At 37.6% G+C, this 7,347-nt stretch overlaps 1 long non-coding RNA gene across 1 annotated transcript in view; it reads right to left on the minus strand.

Moving 5' to 3' along the window:
- LOC135270610 (uncharacterized) overlaps positions 1-4,931 on the minus strand; it is a 372,604-nt gene extending 367,673 nt beyond the window's left edge. Inside the window, exon 1 of the long non-coding RNA XR_010338751.1 lies at positions 4,849-4,931. This is a non-coding gene — a long non-coding RNA (uncharacterized LOC135270610). The remainder of the gene's footprint in view (positions 1-4,848) is intronic.
- Between the last annotated feature and the right edge of the window lie 2,416 nt (positions 4,932-7,347).

Below are 7,347 nucleotides of genomic sequence, written 5' to 3' on the forward strand. Positions count from 1 at the left end.
CATCACAACTCAAGGAACTAGAAAAACAAGAAGAAATCAAACTCAAGGCTAGCAGAAGAAATGAGGCAGCAAAGATCAAAGCAGAACTTAGTGAAATTAAAATAAAAAACACAAAAAAATTGATGAAAAAAGATGATTCTTTGAAAATATAAACAAAATTGACAGACCATTAGCAAAATTAGCCAAGAAGAAAGAAGATCCAAGCAAACTCAGAAATGAAACTAGAGAAATTAGTCGACATCACAAAAATACAAAAGATCATTTGAGAGTACTATGAACACCTCTATACACACAAACTAGGAAATCCGGAAGAAATGCATAAATTCCTGGAAACGTGCAATACTTCCAAATTAAATCAGGAAGAAATAGAAATCCTGAACAGACCAATAATAAGCAGTGACATTGAATCAGTAATAAAAAGAAAAAAATTTGCCAACCAAGAAAAAAAACCCCAGGGCCGGATGGATTCACAGCCAGATTCTATCATTCAGAGAATCGGTACCAATTCTACTGAAACTATTCCAAGAGATAGAGAAAGAAGGAATCCTCCCTAACTTATTCTATGAAGCCAGTGTCACACTGATACCAAAACCAGGAAAGAACATTAAAAAAAAAAAAAAAAAGAAAGAAAGAAAACTACAGACCAGTATCCCTGAGAAACATGGATGCAAATATCCTCAACAAAATACTAGCTAACCAAATCCAACAGCATATCAGAGATAATACACCATGATCAAGCGGGTTTTATCCCAGGGATGCAGGGGTGGTTTAACATGCGCAAGTCAATAATTACGGTCCATCACATAAACAGAATTAAAAATCATCTACATTGATGCCAAAAAAGCATTCAACAAAATCGAGGATCCCTTTATGATAAAACTCCTTAACATATTTGGTATAAAAGCCATATATAAAAAACCCACAACCAACATGATACTGAATGGGGAAAAGTTGAAAGCATTCCCTCTTAGAACTGGAACAAGACAAGGATGCTCACTTTCACCACTTGTATGTAAACATAGTATGGAATTCCTAGCCAGAGTAATCAGGCAAAGGAAGGAAATAAAGGACAAAATTGGAATAGAGGAAGTCAAACTGTCACTGTTCATCAGTGATATGATTGTATATCTAGATACCTAGAAAACCCTAAATATTCCTCCAAATGACTCCTAGATTTAGTAAATGAATTCAAAAGTCTTAGTTACAAAATTAATGTACACAAATAAGTAGCACTACTATATACCAACAATGATGAAACTGAAAATCAAATTGAGAATTCAATCCCTTTTACAATAGCTACCAAAAATAAAATAAAATACCTAGGAATGTTCTTAATGTAGAATGTGAAAGATCTCTACAAAGAGAACTACAAAACACTGCTGAAAAAATTCATAGATGACACAAATGTAAGCACATTTCATGTTCAGGGATTAGAAGAATCAGTATTGTGAAAATGACCATACTGCCCAAGCAATAGTTGCAATTCCTATCAAAATACCAACATAATTTATCATAGAATCAGAAAAAAAAATCCTGAAATTCATATGGAGCCAAAAAGGAGCCCAGTCAAAGCAATCCTAAGCAAAAAAACAAAAAAAATTCTGGAGGCATCACATTATCTGACTTTAAATTATACTACAAGGTTATAATAACCCCCAACAACTTGACACTGATACAAAAGTAGATGCAGATCAATGGAATAGAATAGAGAACCCAGAAATAAAGGCAAACACTTAAAGCCAATTGTTCTCCAACAAAACATACAAAAGCACATAAATTAGGGAAAGGATACCCTATTTAATAAATTATTTAATAAACGATGCTGGGAAAACTGAACAGCCACATAGGGAAAAATTAAATTGTATCTCTGGCTCTCACCTTGTGTCCAAAAATCAACTCAAGATAGATCAACGACTTAAATCTAAGATCTAAAACCACAACAATTCTAGAAAAACACCTAGGAAAAACTCTCCTAGACACTGGCATAGGCAAAGAATTTTTTACTAAGGACCCAAAAACAAGAGCAGAAAAACAAAAATAAATAAATGGGACCGAGATTTCTTTTCTTGAAAAAAATAGGGCTTATTGATTTTTATACTGCAAATAGTCATTACAAAAAGTTTTTTTTTTCTTTTAAATAAATTCACACAAAGAAAGAGAAATAAAAAGCAACGGTAGTGACCGGCAAGAGGAATAATAATTACAATCATCTTAATGTGCGTATGCCAGCTCTGCTTATGTTAACACTGGAAAACTCCAGACCTGGAATCCAGAACCTCAAATCTGCAAGTAGAATCTCTTGAGATGGGCATGTGGAAGTCAAAGTGTTTCTCTCTCTCTCCCTCTCCCCCCTTTTGGAAGCTATACATAAAAAGTTGTTTTCCTTTTGTACTGTCACAGAACTTTTACACATATTCTCAGTCCTAGTTGTGAAAGGGCTAAAAAGAAAGAAACTCAATTTGCAGTCCGACACAAAGGGGGGAATTTCTAAAATAAATAATCCAACAGTTTTCTGCATTTTTCAAAATTAATTTTTCATTTTAAAAAAATAAAGTAACCAAAAATGTGTAAAATTACAAAAATAAGGCGAGGGGCATGTGGGACTCCAGACCTGAGAGGCTGTGCCTTCCCCTTACCGGGACCTTCGTAATACACCAGATCCTTGCCCCTGGCCTGTGCGAGCACACAGGATGACCACCACCCTCGTGTCTGCCACCATCTTCAACTTGCGCGAAATTTTATGCAAGGGCAACAAGATGCTCAACTACAGTGCTCACAGTGCAGGGGGCTGCCTGCTGCACAGAAAGGCAGTGGGCACCACTACTGGTGGGGGCTTCCCTCGGAGGCACTCAATCACCCAGCTCAGCTCCAAGTTCTACCTAATTAATTTTCTTTATCCATTCATTGGTCCATGGGCACTTAGTTTGGTCTCATATCTTTGCAATTTTTAATTGTGCTGCAGTTAACATGTATGTGTAAGTGTCCTTTTGATAAAATGATTTTTTTAAAGCTTCTGTAAAGGCAAAAGAAATAATCCGAGTAAACAGAAAACCCACAAAATGGGAGAAAATATTTGCAAACCATGCATTCTACAAAGGAGTAATATTCAGAATCTACAAGGGACTCAAACAATTCAGCAAGAAAAAGAGTCAAATAATCCAATTAAAAAGTGGGCAACTGACGTGAATAGACATTTTTCAGAAGAAGATATACATATGGCCAAACAGGAAAAAATGCTCAACATCACTAATCATCAGGAAACTATAAATTTGAACTACCATGAGATACCACCTTATTCCTGCAAGAATGGCCATTATTATAAAATCAAAAAACAGTACATGTTGGCGTGGATGAGGGAATGCTTATACATTGCAGGTGGGAATATAAATTAGTACAACCTCTATGGAAAACAGTATGGAGATTTCTTAAAGAACTAAAATATCTACCATTTGATCCAGCAATCTCACTACTAGATATCTACCCAAAGAAAGTCATTCCATAAAAAGGACACCTGAACCTATATGTTTATTGCAGCACAGTTCACAACTGCAAAGATGTGGAACCAACCTAAGTGCTCATCAACCAATGAGAGAATAATTAAAACAAGGAATATTACTCAGTGCTACTTACTATTCCAGTACACCATGGAATACTACTCAGCCATAAAAAAGAATGAAATAATATCTTTTGCAACAACTTGGATAGAGACAGAGGCCATTATTATTTTAAGTGAAGGAACCCAGTAATGGAAAACCAAATGCCATATGTTCTTTTATAAATGAGAACTAAGCTATGGGTACATAAGGCAGACTAAGAGGTATAATGGACTTTGGAGACTCAGAATAAGGAGTGTGGGAGATGGGTAAAGGATTAAAAAAACTATATATTGGGTATAATGTGCACTACTTAGGTGATGGGTGCATTAAAATATCAGACTTCACCACTCTACAATTCATCTATGTAACCAAAACCTACCTGTACTCCAAAAACTATTGAAATTTTTAAAATTAAAAAAACTGAATTGCCTTCCTGTAGAACATTAGTCACTGAAAATACATGTGCATTTGTGTGATTCTTTGCCCTATATGTACCTTCTGATTAGAAAGAAGGCTGTCAGATCATAAGAATAAAGATGGTGTTTCTTTTGCTCATGATTATGCCTGTAGCCATTAGCATATAGCTTATATTAGGTTCTCAGTAAATATTAATTGACAAAATGGCGAGAGTTCATATCCCAAGACTTCTAGATAAGTACTTTGCCTTAGTATGCCTCTTTCTAATCATGTTTTTTAAACTTAACCACTATACCATTTTCCTGCCTATGGAAAATTTCATTAATATTTACAGGAATAGTACTCTTCAGAGCACACTTTGGAAAAGACTAGGAATTAGAAAAAGCACAGGTCTAAGTATTAGCAAAGCCAGATTATAGTCCAAACTGATCATGACTTTCTCCAGTATTACAGGGAAGTTCCAGCCCCTCTCTACTCCTCAGTGGTCTCATCTTTCAACAAAATAGCACCTTCTAACCTCATTATTCCATTCCATGCTGTTAGATTAACTTTCATGCCCTTTTCTCCATTTTTATTACTTATCTCCAAGGTACCTGGTATCTATTGTTTTCTCCTGAATATGCCCATTCAGCTGACTGTTTCCAGCATTCCCAAGGTCTTTCTCCCTTTCAGAACTGACTTTTTCCAGTACTTGGGGATTCTGATTTCTTCTAGAGTTGCTCCATTCAATTTAGCTTACGGGGTAGTTTATAGCTGTGTGTATTAGTCCTTTTTTCATGCTGCTGATAAAGACATACTTGAGACTGCGAAGAAAAAGAGGTTTAATTGGACTTACAGTTCCACATGGCTGGGGAGGCCTCAGAATCATGGCAGGAGGTGAAAGGCATTTCCTACATCATGGCAGCAAGAGAAAATGAGGAAGAAGCAAAAGCAGAAACCCCTGATAAACCCATCAGATCTTGTGAGACTTATTCACTATCGTGAGAATAGCACAGGAAAGACCAGCCCCCATGATTCAATTACTTCCCCTTGGGTCCTTCTCACAACACATGGGAATTCTGGCAGATAGCAATTCAAGTTGAGATTTGAATGGGGACAGAGCCAAACCATATCACTGGGTAAATTAACACTGCATAGGGAAGCATTATTATTTTAATAAGTGCTCTTGGTTTCTTAATCTAAAATGGGACAATTCAAGAACCATGGCGTAGAGGAGACATTTTGGGAAAGGCAAGACTTTTCAGTGATGCAAGCAGCATTTCAGATAGCTGTCTATGTAATACTGATGCTGAAACAAGATACTATAATATGTAAACCAATGAATTACAATAAGTGTATGGCTCAGTGAGTCTTCTCAGCTAAAACTCAAACTATGCTGTTTTCCCAAAGGTAGGAAGGCACCCAGAGGGCAAGTCTGTTGAGTCAGCAGGAAGATGGATTGGGCTGATGTAGACCTGGCAAAGCCTGCAAGGGTACTGCAGAGGGAAAGATTGATGCCAATCCAGTTCAGAACACACAGCGGGAACATCAGAAATGCTGTAGCAGAGAGGAAAGGAGGAATCTAACCCAGATGCCTCACAGCTGGAAGTAAAAACTGCTCATTGCTAGAATGTTATGAAGCAAATGATACACAGGAGTGGAAATTCACCTGTCTCCAGAGGTGAGAAGTACCCTTGCAACATCAATGAGTTTGGATTAGCTCTCTCAGGTGAAAGTCACTTTAGGACCTGATGAATTTAAAAGCTTCTCCTTCACACAGCTCATCTGAAACAAAGCTTTATAAGGCCAAAGAGCCCCTCACAGCCCTGTGGTAAGTAAGGCTCCAGACCCACCAAAGTGCCAGACCCCATTCTCATGAATACTCTTCAGATTCCAGAACAAAACCTAGTCCAAGATCCACCCTCAATAACTTTCCCTCTATAGCAAGAACTGACCAACTTTTTTATGTAAAGGGCCAGAAAGTAAATATTTGTAAGCTTTATAGGCCATTCTGTGTCACAACTACTTACCTGTGTCAGGGTAGCATCAAAGCAGCCACAGACAGTATGTAAATGGCTGAGCTGAGCGTGGCTGTGTTCCAATAGAACTTTATTTACAAATAGAAATAGTAAGCTGAATTTAACTCATGGGCTACAATTTGCCAATCCCAGCTTTACAGAAGTTAAGGCAAAACATTCAACACCTCCCCTCTTCCCATTTGCACAAACCTAGTACTCCACCAGGAAAGATCTCTGAAGTCCCCTAACTCACAGAGTTAGATTAACCGCCCTAATCCATGAGTTCTTTACTCTCCCGGGTTATAGCTTACCCTAATTCTTCAGTAAAAGTTACAGCCAAACCCTTGGGCTTTATTCATTCAGTGTTCTAATTTCAGGACATAGGACAGGAAGTATAATAGCACAATGAGAAAGAGCACTGTAGACAAAACAGGATTATCAATGTTATGAATAGTTCTACCATGTCTACTATTAAGAAAATGAACTCAGGAGTCTTACTCCTTAGCTTTATGTCCTATTAGACTAGGGATTAATGACCAGAGACAAGATGATTACAGGTGAGGGAGTTACTGGCAGTCTTTACTGATTAAAAATTAAAAGTACAAAACAAAAAAGAGAAAAATGCAATACCTTAGACTAGCAGTCATAAGGACAGAGACCCAATCATGGATATGACTAATTGTCTTTAGGTCTGTATGAAGTTTCTCAGAACAATTTTTCTTACTGGGGCAACAAGTCAACACAATCTGTTAGCTCTCTAAATAACATGCTCTAAAAACTGTTGCTTGGTAAGCTTTAGGAACAACCTCAAACTTTTTCTTCTCTCTTATGACTTTATCCTTCACAAATTACCATGAAGTCATGGGATGCATGACACATCCACCCCTTATCCACAGACCTATACGCAGTGTTTTCTTCTTGGTAGATTATTACCTATGCTCCATCCTCACCCTGTCTCCCAATTTTGTTTATCCTTCTAGTGTCTAGTTAGACATCTGTCTTATATTTTTCTTGGCTCCCTAAAACTGGATTTGATGTTCTGTTTCTTTGTTTTAGTTTTTGTTTTGAGACAGGATCTCACTTTGCTGCCCAGGCTGGAATGCAGTGGCATGATCTTGGCTCACTGTAACCTCCGCCTCACCGGTTCAGGTGATTCTCCTGCCTCAGCCTCCCAAGTAGCTGGGATTACAGATGCCCACCATTATGTCCCGCTAATTTTTGTATTTTTAATAGAGACAGGGTTTCACCATGTTGACCATGTTGACCAGGCTAGTCTCAAACTCCATACCTCAGGTGATCCACCCACATCAGCTTCCCAAAGTGCTGGAATTACAGGC

This window comes from Aotus nancymaae, unplaced genomic scaffold (assembly GCF_030222135.1).
Source record: "Aotus nancymaae isolate 86718 unplaced genomic scaffold, 86718_ANA_hifiasm-v0.15.2.pri h1tg000064l_1, whole genome shotgun sequence".
Taxonomy (NCBI): domain Eukaryota; kingdom Metazoa; phylum Chordata; class Mammalia; order Primates; family Aotidae; genus Aotus; species Aotus nancymaae.